Consider the following 13,010-nt stretch of genomic DNA (forward strand, 5'->3'; position numbering starts at 1 on the left):
CCACGATCTTCTTTGTAGCGATGTTTGTTATCGGAATCTTTCCTTGATCCGTGTTGCGGCATTCAGTTTACAAGTGCCGCTCCTTTCCTTGATCCAGTCGTGGCTTTCTGGTTTCGGAAACCGCTACTCTTACCTGATTTCCATAGTGGCTCTCCCTATCCCGAAGCCGCTCTCATTCCCTGATTTCATCAGGAGCTCTTCACTCTCATGATTCCGCGTACCGAGTCACCATTCCTCTGGTGGTTATCAGCAGTACTGTTGAAGAGCTCTCATTTAGCCCCGTATAGCCATATATCTTATTTGGTGGGTGCTAACTTCCCTACCTCCCCTCGCTCAGTGCCGGCTGTCTTACCTCCGTGCCTTAAAGACGCATTCTGCGCCGTGCTTCTATCTGACCCGTTATTCGGCCGGGCTATGGTCCAGTCGAACGGCCGGTAATTGCTGGGGCAGTGGTGCGGTTGGTTTTCGAGGCATTGTGGGATTTGTGGTCCGCCTGGCGAATTTCCTTCTCCTTCCATTTATTTCCCTTATTGTTTCGTTCACTGGACCTCCTGGATGCTGGCATTCGTCACAGTACAGGGACACGAAGAACCGGTAAAGCGCTTGTAGCGCACTACATTTACATTGTGTTCTTGTCGGGATTATTTTATGTTTATGTTTGCCATCATTTATTTCCAACCAGCTACTTCTGTGACCCAGTCCTTGTACTACACAATAAACCTTAGCGTGGCTGTGGTTTTGGCAGGGTAAGATAACAATAAAACCCTCACCTTGTACGCCTATCAGTGATATTCTCAGAATTAACTTCTCATAGGCCGTACATACCCCCTAACTAGGCCGTACTGGATACCAATGCACTCCACGATCACACTTATATTTCCAGAGGATATCCTTAGTTGATTTCACTGTCACACCATTGTGTTACCAGGTAAAGGTGGTCTATGTATCTACATTATAGGCTTGTGAGTTGACTGTTGTTGTATTAACCTACCATTCCTTTTCGCATCATCTTCCACGTGGAGAGAGAACTGTCCGAAGAGTCCAGTGTTTTGTCTCCCCCAACTTTCCTTGTTTTGTTCCCTCCTTTCCCTCCATATCACCCTTGTGTTCTAGTGTTTGATAGACACAGGAGGTGTAGGGAGGAAGGGTTGGGTTTCTCATCGGCTCCTGGCACTCCTGCGGAAACTGCTACCGGATCCTTACAAGGGGTGAGGGCTCCTGTATGGTATGTGGCATCAGATTGCTGAGGCAGGAGGAGGGGTGAAGGCTCCTGTATGGCATGTGGCATCAGATTACTGAGTCAGGGGGAGGGGCGAGGACTCCTTGTATGGTATGTGGCATCAGATTACTGAAGCAGGGGGAGGGGCGAGGGCTCCTGTATGGTATGTGGCATCAGATTACTGAGGCAGGAGGAGGGGCGAGGGCTCCCGTACAGTATGTTGCATTAGATTACTGAGGCAGTAGGAGGGGCGAGGGCTCCAGCGTGGTATGTGGCATTAGATTACTGAGGCAGGAGGAGGGGCGAGGGCTCCCGTACAGTATGTTGCATTAGATTACTGAGTCAGTAGGAGGGGCGAGGGCTCCAGCGTGGTATGTGGCATTAGATTACTGAGGCAGGAAGAGGGTCGAGGGCTCCTGTGTGTTATGTGGAATTAGATAACTGAGGTAGAAGGAGAGCACACTGCTCCTGTGTTATGCGTGACCATTACATTACAAAGGCAGGAGAGGTGAGGGCTCCTGTGCAGTGTGCGATATTAAATTACAGAGGGAGGAGAGGTGAGTGCTCATATGCAATGTGTGATATTAAATTACAGAGGCAGGACATGTGAGTGCTCATGTGCAGTGTGTGATATTTAACTACAGAGGCAGGAGAGGTGAGTGCACCTGAGCAGGTTGTGATATTAAATTACAGAGGGAGGAGAGGTGAGTGCTCCTGAGCAGGTTGTGATATTAAATTACAGAGGGAGGAGAGGTGAGTGCTCATGTGCAGTGTGTGATATTAAACTACAGAGGCAGGAGAGGTGAGTGCACCTGAGCAGGTTGTGATATTAAACTACAGAGGCAGGAGAGGTGAGTGCACCTGAGCAGGTTGTGATATTAAATTACAGAGGGAGGAGAGGTGAGTGCTCATGTGCAGTGTGTGATATTAAACTACAGAGGCAGGAGAGGTGAGTGCTCCTGAGCAGGTTGTGATATTAAATTACAGAGTGTAAGGAGAGGTGAGTGCTCATATGCAATATATGATATTAAATTACAGAGGGAGGAGAGGTGAGTGCTCATATGCAATGTGTGATATTAAATTACAGAGGCAGGACAGGTGAGTGCTCATGTGCAATGTGTGATATTAAGTTACAGAGGCAGGACAGGTGAGTGCTCATGTGCAATGTGTGATATTAAGTTACAGAGGCAGGACAGGTGAGTGCTCATGTGCAATGTGTGATATTAAGTTACAGAGGCAGGACATGTGAGTGCTCATGTGCAGTGTGTGATATTTAACTACAGAGGCAGGAGAGGTGAGTGCACCTGAGCAGGTTGTGATATTAAATTACAGAGGGAGGAGAGGTGAGTGCTCCTGAGCAGGTTGTGATATTAAATTACAGAGGGAGGAGAGGTGAGTGCTCATGTGCAGTGTGTGATATTAAACTACAGAGGCAGGAGAGGTGAGTGCACCTGAGCAGGTTGTGATATTAAACTACAGAGGCAGGAGAGGTGAGTGCACCTGAGCAGGTTGTGATATTAAATTACAGAGGGAGGAGAGGTGAGTGCTCATGTGCAGTGTGTGATATTAAACTACAGAGGCAGGAGAGGTGAGTGCTCCTGAGCAGGTTGTGATATTAAATTACAGAGTGTAAGGAGAGGTGAGTGCTCATATGCAATATATGATATTAAATTACAGAGGGAGGAGAGGTGAGTGCTCATATGCAATGTGTGATATTAAATTACAGAGGCAGGACAGGTGAGTGCTCATGTGCAATGTGTGATATTAAGTTACAGAGGCAGGACAGGTGAGTGCTCATGTGCAATGTGTGATATTAAGTTACAGAGGCAGGACAGGTGAGTGCTCATGTGCAATGTGTGATATTAAGTTACAGAGGCAGGACAGGTGAGTGCTCATGTGCAATGTGTGATATTAAGTTACAGAGGCAGGACAGGTGAGTGCTCATGTGCAATGTGTGATATTAAGTTACAGAGGCAGGACAGGTGAGCTCATGTGCAATGTGTGATTTTAAACTACAGAGGCAGGAGAGGTGAGTGCACCTGAGCAGGTTGTGATATTAAATTACAGAGGGAGGAGAGGTGAGTGCTCATATGCAGTATGTGATGTTAAATTACAGAGGGAGGAGAGGTGAGTGCTCCTGAGAAGGTTGTGATATGAAATTACAGAGGGAGGAGGGGTGAGTGCTCATATGCAATGTGTGATATTAAATTACAAAGGCAGGAGAGGTGAGTGCTCATATGCAATGTGTGATATTAAATTACAAAGGCAGGAGAGGTGAATGCTCCTGTGCAGTGTGTGATATTAAATTACAGAGGGAGGAGAGGTGAGTGCTCATATGCAATGTGTGATATTAAATTACAAAGGCAGGAGAGGTGAATGCTCCTGGGCAGGTTGTGATATTAAATTACAGAGGGAGGAAAGGTGAGTGCTCCTGTGCAGTGTGTGATTTTAAATTACAGAGGCAGGAGAGGTGAGTGCTCATGTACAGTGAGTGTGATATTAAATTACAGAGGGAGGAGAGGTGAGTGCTCATATGTAGTGTGTGATATTAAACTACAGAGGCAGGAGAGGTGAGTGCACCTGAGCAGGTTGTGATATTAAATTACAGAGGGAGGAGAGGTGAGTGCTCATGTGCAGTGTGTGATATTAAACTACAGAGGCAGGAGAGGTGAGGCTCCTGAGCAGGTTGTGATATTAAATTACAGAGTGTAAGGAGAGATGAGTGCTCATATGCAATGTGTGATATTAAATTACAGAGGCAGGACAGGTGAGTGCTCATGTGCAATGTGTGATGTTAAATTACAGAGGGAGGAGAGGTGAGTGCTCCTGGGAAGGTTGTGATATTAAATTACAGAGGGAGGAGGGGTGAGTGCTCATATGCAATGTGTGATATTACATTACAGAGGCAGGACAGGTGAGTGCTCATGTGCAATGTGTGATGTTAAATTACAGAGGGAGGAGAGGTGAGTGCTCCTGGGAAGGTTGTGATATTAAATTACAGAGGGAGGAGGGGTGAGTGCTCATATGCAATGTGTGATATTAAATTACAGAGGGAGGAGAGGTGAGTGCTCATATGCAATGTGTGATATTAAATTACAGAGGCAGGACATGTGAGTGCTCATGTGCAGTGTGTGATATTTAACTACAGAGGCAGGAGAGGTGAGTGCACCTGAGCAGGTTGTGATATTAAATTACAGAGGGAGGAGAGGTGAGTGCTCATGTGCAGTGTGTGATATTAAACTACAGAGGCAGGAGAGGTGAGTGCTCCTGAGCAGGTTGTGATATTAAATTACAGAGTGTAAGGAGAGGTGAGTGCTCATATGCAATATATGATATTAAATTACAGAGGGAGGAGAGGTGAGTGCTCATATGCAATGTGTGATATTAAGTTACAGAGGCAGGACAGGTGAGTGCTCATGTGCAATGTGTGATGTTAAATTACAGAGGGAGGAGAGGTGAGTGCTCCTGAGAAGGTTGTGATATTAAATTATAGAGGGAGGAGGGGTGAGTGCTCATATGCAATGTGTGATATTAAATTACAGAGGGAGGAGAGGTGAGTGCTCATATGCAATGTGTGATATTAAATTACAAAGGCAGGAGAGGTGAATGCTCCTGTGCAGTGTGTGATATTAAATTACAGAGGGAGGAGAGGTGAGTGCTCCTGGGAAGGTTGTGATATTAAATTACAGAGGGAGGAGGGGTGAGTGCTCATATGCAATGTGTGATATTAAATTACAGAGGGAGGAGAGGTGAGTGCTCATATGCAATGTGTGATATTAAATTACAGAGGGAGGAGAGGTGAGTGCTCATATGCAATGTGTGATATTAAATTACAAAGGCAGAAGAGGTGAATGCTCCTGTGCAGTGTGTGATATTAAATTACAGAGGGAGGAGAGGTGAGTGCTCATATGCAATGTGTGATATTAAATTACAGAGGGAGGAGAGGTGAGTGCTCATATGCAATGTGTGATATTAAATTACAGAGGCAGGAGAGGTGAGTGCTCATGTACAGTGAGTGTGATATTAAATTACAGAGGGAGGAGAGGTGAGTGCTCGTATGTAGTGTGTGATATTAAACTACAGAGGCAGGAGAGGTGAGTGCACCTGAGCAGGTTGTGATATTAAATTACAGAGGGAGGAGAGGTGAGTGCTCATATGCAATGTGTGATTTTAAACTACAGAGGCAGGAGAGGTGAGTGCACCTGAGCAGGTTGTGATATTAAATTACAGAGGGAGGAGAGGTGAGTGCTCATGTGCAGTGTGTGATATTAAACTACAGAGGCAGGAGAGGTTAGTGCTCCTGAGCAGGTTGTGATATTAAATTACAGAGGGAGGAGAGGTGAGTGCTCATGTGCAGTGTGTGATATTAAACTACAGAGGCAGGAGAGGTGAGTGCTCCTGAGCAGGTTGTGATATTAAATTACAGAGTGTAAGGAGAGATGAGTGCTCATATGCAATATATGATATTAAATTACAGAGGGAGGAGAGGTGAGTGCTCATATGCAATGTGTGATATTAAATTACAGAGGCAGGACAGGTGAGTGCTCATGTGCAATGTGTGATGTTAAATTACAGAGGGAGGAGAGGTGAGTGCTCCTGGGAAGGTTGTGATATTAAATTACAGAGGGAGGAGGGGTGAGTGCTCATATGCAATGTGTGATATTAAATTACAGAGGGAGGAGAGGTGAGTGCTCATATGCAATGTGTGATATTAAATTACAAAGGCAGGAGAGGTGAGTGCTCATGTGCAATGTGTGATATTAAATTACAGAGGGAGGAGAGGTGAGTGCTCATGTGAAATGTGTGATATTAAATTACAGAGGGAGGAGAGGTGAGTGCTCATATGCAATGTGTGATATTAAATTACAGAGGCAGGAGAGGTGAGTGCTTATGTACAGTGAGTGTGATATTAAATTACAGAGGGAGGAGAGGTGAGTGCTCATATGTAGTGTGTGATATTAAACTACAGAGGCAGGAGAGGTGAGTGCACCTGAGCAGGTTGTGATATTAAATTACAGAGGGAGGAGAGGTGAGTGCTCATGTGCAGTGTGTGATATTAAACTACAGAGGCAGGAGAGGTGAGGCTCCTGAGCAGGTTGTGATATTAAATTACAGAGTGTAAGGAGAGATGAGTGCTCATATGCAATATATGATATTAAATTACAGAGGGAGGAGAGATGAGTGCTCATATGCAATGTGTGATATTAAATTACAGAGGCAGGACAAGTGAGTGCTCATGTGCAATGTGTGATGTTAAATTACAGAGGGAGGAGAGGTGAGTGCTCCTGGGAAGGTTGTGATATTAAATTACAGAGGGAGGAGGGGTGAGTGCTCATATGCAATGTGTGATATTAAATTACAGAGGGAGGAGAGGTGAGTGCTCATATGCAATGTGTGATATTAAATTACAAAGGCAGGAGAGGTGAGTGCTCATGTGCAATGTGTGATATTAAATTACAGAGGGAGGAGAGGTGAGTGCTCATGTGAAATGTGTGATATTAAATTACAGAGGGAGGAGAGGTGAGTGCTCATATGCAATGTGTGATATTAAATTACAGAGGGAGGAGAGGTGAGTGCTCATATGCAATGTGTGATATTAAATTACAAAGGCAGGAGAGGTGAATGCTCCTGTGCAGTGTGTGATATTAAATTACAGAGGGAGGAGAGGTGAGTGCTCATGTGAAATGTGTGATATTAAATTACAGAGGGAGGAGAGGTGAGTGCTCATATGCAATGTGTGATATTAAATTACAGAGGCAGGACAGGTGAGTGCTCATGTGCAATGTGTGATGTTAAATTACAGAGGGAGGAGAGGTGAGTGCTCCTGGGAAGGTTGTGATATTAAATTACAGAGGGAGGAGGGGTGAGTGCTCATATGCAATGTGTGATATTAAATTACAGAGGGAGGAGAGGTGAGTGCTCATATGCAATGTGTGATATTAAATTACAAAGGCAGGAGAGGTGAGTGCTCATGTGCAATGTGTGATATTAAATTACAGAGGGAGGAGAGGTGAGTGCTCATGTGAAATGTGCGATATTAAATTACAGAGGGAGGAGAGGTGAGTGCTCATATGCAATGTGTGATATTAAATTACAAAGGCAGGAGAGGTGAATGCTCCTGTGCAGTGTGTGATATTAAATTACAGAGGGAGGAGAGGTGAGTGCTCCTGAGCAGGTTGTGATATTAAATTACAGAGGGAGGAGAGGTGAGTGCTCATATGCAATGTGTGATATTAAATTACAGAGGGAGGAGAGGTGAGTGCTCATATGCAGTGTGTGATATTAAACTACAGAGGCAGGAGAGGTTAGTGCTCCTGGGCAGGTTGTGATATTAAATTACAGAGGGAGGAAAGGTGAGTGCTCCAGTGCAGTGTGTGATTTTAAATTACAGAGGGAGGAGAGGTGAGTGCTCCTGTGCAGTGTGTGATATTAAATTACAGAGGGAGGAGAGGTGAGTGCTCATATGCAGTGTGTGATATTAAACTACAGAGGCAGGAGAGGTGAGTGCTCCTGAACAGGTTGTGATATTAAATTACAGAGGGAGGAGAGGTGAGTGCTCCTGAGCAGGTTGTGATATTAAATTACAGAGGGAGGAGAGGTGAGTGCTCATATGCAGTGTGTGATATTAAACTACAGAGGCAGGAGAGGTGAGTGCTCCTGAACAGGTTGTGATATTAAAGTACAGAGGCAGTAGAGGTAAGTGCTCATGTGAAATGTGTTGTATTACATTGCTGAGGGGTAGGATCAAGTGCTCCTGTGTAATGCCTGATATTAAGTTACAGAGCCAGGGAGGTGTCTAAGCTCCTGTCCAATGTGTGACTTTAAACTACAGAGGCAGGAGAGCCAACTGCTCTAGTGCAATATGTGCCTTGAAATTACAAAGGCAATTGAATATTTCAGTGCTCCTGTTTTAGAAGTGCCAACGTTAGCAGCTGCAAAAAGTGTGAGTGCTCCTGTACAAAATCTGCACTTACATCATCGTAAGGATAGAAGAGTTTTCATGACTCCTGTGCAATATCTGCCATTATTTTACAAAGAATCTGGAAGAACGCAAAGTGCTGCTACGCATTACAATGAGGTGGCAAAGGGATAAGTGCTCCTGTGCAATAAGTTTGATTAATTTACAAAGAGGCCAGAGGAAGGTGGAGTTCTCCTATACAATAAATGCCATTGAATTATTGAAGGGGTGGAGAAGACCAATGCCTGAGCATGCCTCTGAAACATGGCAGAGCATTAATAAGAGATTGGAGTAGCCCAGTTGTCTTGTGTGATATGAGCTATTAAGTACAGCAACATATATGATGGCCAAGTGCTCCTATCAAATATCCATCACTACATTTTATGGAATAGGGAAGAAGACTCTGTGCTCCTGTCCCACATGGGATTTAAATTACAGTGAAAATGGAGAAGGACTGAGATCCCCCATGTAGTAAATACCACAAAATTAGGGATATATATACTCCTAGCAATATGTGTTGTTAAATGACAGATGATATGTAGCATGTATGAGTCCTGCTATGCAATATGTGCAGTTACAATACAGAGACCAGAGAAGGCCTTTCCACTCTTGTGGAATAAAATGTGATCCATTACAGAGCGTTAGGAGAAGAACTGAGTTCTATTTGTGGCATTACATTAGGCAGAAGTCAGATGAGGCCCATGAAGAAGTTTGCAACATTTCAATATTACAAAAAAAAGTGGAAAGGGCTGAGTGCTGTTGTGCAATGTGTATCATTACACTAAGGAGCTCCCGGTGAGTGCTGCTTCGCAATATGCTCACAGCGTCTCTTCCTGCAGCCACCAGAGCTGGATCGGGCATCTCTGGAGTCGCTTGAAAACCTCATAAACTACTCCACATCAAGCACATTTGGATCTGTGTATCATCCAAAAACTAATGGTTTGGTGGAATGATACAATAAGACTGTTAAAAATGCCACATAAAGATGTGGGCCATGGAGGATGGCCTGGTAGGTAGCTCTTCCTCTAGTACTGCTCACCATCTCAACAAAAACATCAAACTAATTCCAGTAAAGAAATAAGACTTCCAAAGTCACAATCCAACAAGTGTAGCTTCTAGTCTCACAATAAGAGCACCAGCTTTTCACTCAGTGGTAAAGGGTGTGTAGACCATGGTTTCTGCAGGTTTTGTAAGCATTGATGCAATAGAGACCTCTGAGAATGAGGACCTCTCTCTTAAGAATGTGACACTGAAGACTTTTTCCAAGCATGGGGGGTTTTAAGAACTTAAACAAAGGGTTGACATTACCAGAATAGCAGGAAAACAATATGTACCTCACCTTACAATTTCCTTATATGTTCTCCAGCATACTATGACAACCAAACCTTGTATAACATCCTATTCTGAGCCCTCCAGCTTTTAAAGTCCAACAGAGACCATGCTGACTTCCTGACATGCAATACATAACGATACCAAAGACATTTCAATAGAGATTGGTGTTCTCTAAGTCATTGTCTTAAAACCAGATGGAGCAATGAGATTCTGCATCAATTTAAGGAAAGTTAATCAAGTATCCACTTGTGTCAGTGTTTTTCATGAGTCCTGTTGACAAGTGACTGAGAAGAGCCCATCATATGAGTGCCTTAGACCTCACCAAAGGATACTGGCAGATCACAACACAAAGGGAAGATAAATACAAGAGGACATTTCTACATCTGAAATGCTGGTTCACCTTACACAACTCCTCTTTGGTCTTCATGGAGCATCTACCACCTGACCATGGTTGACAGATTGCCTACTGGGCAAACATTCAGAACAGAAAATACCTCTGTATACAGCTGCTAAAGGCATCTTTAAGTCAAATTGGGAAAGCCATTTTAAACCTCTGGGAAATGTGCTCAACGCATTATAGAAAGCAGGGCTCACCACTATACCCAAGAAATGTCCTATCAAAGTGCCTATACTACAATAGTTGAGCTATATAATGGGCAATGAACTCCACACAACTGATCTCTGGTGCTGGTATCTTTGGAAGATACCCGAACCAGATACAAAGAAAGAGCTGAGCCCTTTTCTGGCACTTGCTGGCTTTTACTTGTGATTTATGCAGGAAAACATTTCACTGAATGAGTTGAGCACATGCCATGGAACTGGGTCGCATGCACATCACAGGCTTTAATTCCCTTTTATTGGTCTTTTTCAGATTTTACTTCATATTTACAAAGCACAGGAGGATAGAACACAAACAATTTGAAAAAAGAATGCACTTATCAATTCATCAAGTAAATATCCATACTGAAATCACAAAGAAAAAAAAGGGATCCCATAACAGCTTTTCCACAAAATCCATGGCATAATGGATGTAAAACTACAAGCGCACAGACAAATACATCTGGAATCAAGACCAAGTGCTCTGATCAGTTCTTGTTTGGTCCTAGCCACCCAAACAAGATAGATAACTTGTAACAAAGCATGATTCTAAGCAGTTTTTCCAAATAATAAAAACCGATTTACAAATCGTAGTGAAGGTAAAGAAGTGCTTGAGTTCAAATGTTAAATAAGATTATTTTAAATGGAGGTATGTCATTACAACGCATACTTTTACAACGCATACCTTTACAACGCATTTTTTACACCGCAACATCCATTACAACGCATTCCATTACAACGCATGCCATTACAACGAAATCTTTGAAACTTCCTTTACAACGCATTCCACTGCAATGCATACTACATTTACAACGCATACCATTACAACGCATACCATTACATTGAATGTATGGTAAGTATTGGATAGTGTAGGGGTAAAAATTACTATTCTAACTCCAGGGGGTGCAACAGTAGGGTAAGTGTTGGATAGTGTAGGGGTTAAAATTACTATTCTAACTCCAGGGGGTGCAACAGTAGGGTAAGTGTTGGATAGTGTAGGTATGCGTTGTAATGGTATGCGTTGTAATGACTGCGTTGTAAAGGTATGCGTTGTGGTGGTATGCGTTGTAGTGACATGCGTTGTAATGGTTGCTTTGTAATGGCATGCGTTGTAATGGATGTTGCGGTGTAAAAGTTTCGTTGTAAAGGTAGTGCGTTGTAAGTTTTGTTTCCCTTTTAAATTCATCATATTCATCATAAAGCACTGGGACACCTTTTTAGGTAGCTGTGCGTTCTATACATGCATTGTATTGTATAAAGAAAGAATTATGTTTGCATAGCAAAGATCCCTGTCGATATTACATACTAGACAGTAAAGCAGAGAAGAAAACTTAGATTGATTTTGGCTACAAAATAGGACTTAATTCAAATTCTTCATATTCGTAAAGTGCTCAACACGCACATATATGTAACCACTGTCCACAAGGGTTTTCTTTTAAAAACCCGCTAACATTTATTCGGCCAACTGCCCCAAATAAAGTCAGTTAGCGGGAGCTAACCCAATCTAAAAGGGGACCCAGGTTTTCTTACCCTTTCGCCTGGCCTTCCTACCTTTACGCTCATATAGTGCTGTTTCTAAATTAAATACTGACAGCAAGCATCTTTGCCATTGCTGTAAGGAAGGGGGTTGGGAGTCCCGCCACGCCACAACAATACATATGCGGCACACCAGGTGCGCAACACCCATTGGACCACCAAACTTCAGCCCCCGTCATGTGTGTCAGCCCGGCTGAGACAGCTTCGCGGGCTGGTGACCGTCTAATTGCAGACACACCCGAGTACTTCGCAGGTTTTTAAAAGACCATTTACTTGATAATGAGGCTTTTGTTGTGTTTTCACCCCTTCTTAGAGCAAGTCTGACTATGGCTGGAAGAATTAGACCCCCCCGCCCGAAATCCTTTTCAGCCCCCCCCCGAAATTTGGCTCTAGTTGCCCACCTGCGGCACACAGCCATGGCGATAACCACTACAAACTCCCCGGTCCTGTACCCCAAGAACCATAGTAGGTGGGGTCAAAGCAAGATCAATTTTAAGAACATCCCCAAGAAATTTAGAAATATCAAGTCTGAGTGCATCTAAACCCGGGAATGTATAAAGCATATGGGCCAAGTCTTCTTCAAGACTTTGCCACCGTGGCCATCGGATACCCGTTGTACCCGTCCACCCCCTTCCCATTTAGCGATCTTTGCAGGGGCGTGATATATCAAAGACCGTTTTGTAGTGCTACGCCTGCCGCCCTGCAGAGCAAAGTAAGGTGCGGCTAAGCTCCAAAGACTCATAAAAACTAAGGGGCATATTATCAAGAAACTGAGTTAAAATTATCGCTGGTTTAGCGGCAGAAAACTGCCGCTAAAACGGCGATAATGGGCTTGAAAATATGCCCTTGAGAATCCCAATAGAAGTCCATGTTCTGGTGTCAACATCGGCTTCTATGGGAATTCTCCAGGGCATATTATCAAGCCCATTATCGCCGCTTTAGAGGCACTTTTCTGCCACTAAACTGGCGATAATTTTAACGCCTTTCTTGATAATATGCCCCTAAGATCTGCAGAATCATGTTGGTGCTGCCATTTACTATTATGTTTCTTTAAGTCGTCCGGCATATTAGAGCCCAAACTTCCATAAATGTGGCTAATTCCTCCATCCCGAGTAAAAAATCCATCAATGGTACTTTGGTAAACGTCTTCGGCCCCACAGCTTTCCTGTATAGAAAATCATGTATTTGCAGATATTTGAAAAAAATCTCTGATTTAAAAGGATTCCGGCACATAACTCCTCAAATGATACCAGATTAGGTCCTTGGAAGAAATCCTCTAATTTCGATAGCCCATGCCTTTTTCATTTTAGCATGCAGGCGTCATGAAAAATGTCTGTGAGCAACGAGTTCCGCTGTAAAGGAGTATAA

The sequence above is a fragment of the Lissotriton vulgaris genome, chromosome 12 (genome assembly GCF_964263255.1).
Source record: "Lissotriton vulgaris chromosome 12, aLisVul1.2, whole genome shotgun sequence".
NCBI lineage: Eukaryota > Metazoa > Chordata > Amphibia > Caudata > Salamandridae > Lissotriton > Lissotriton vulgaris.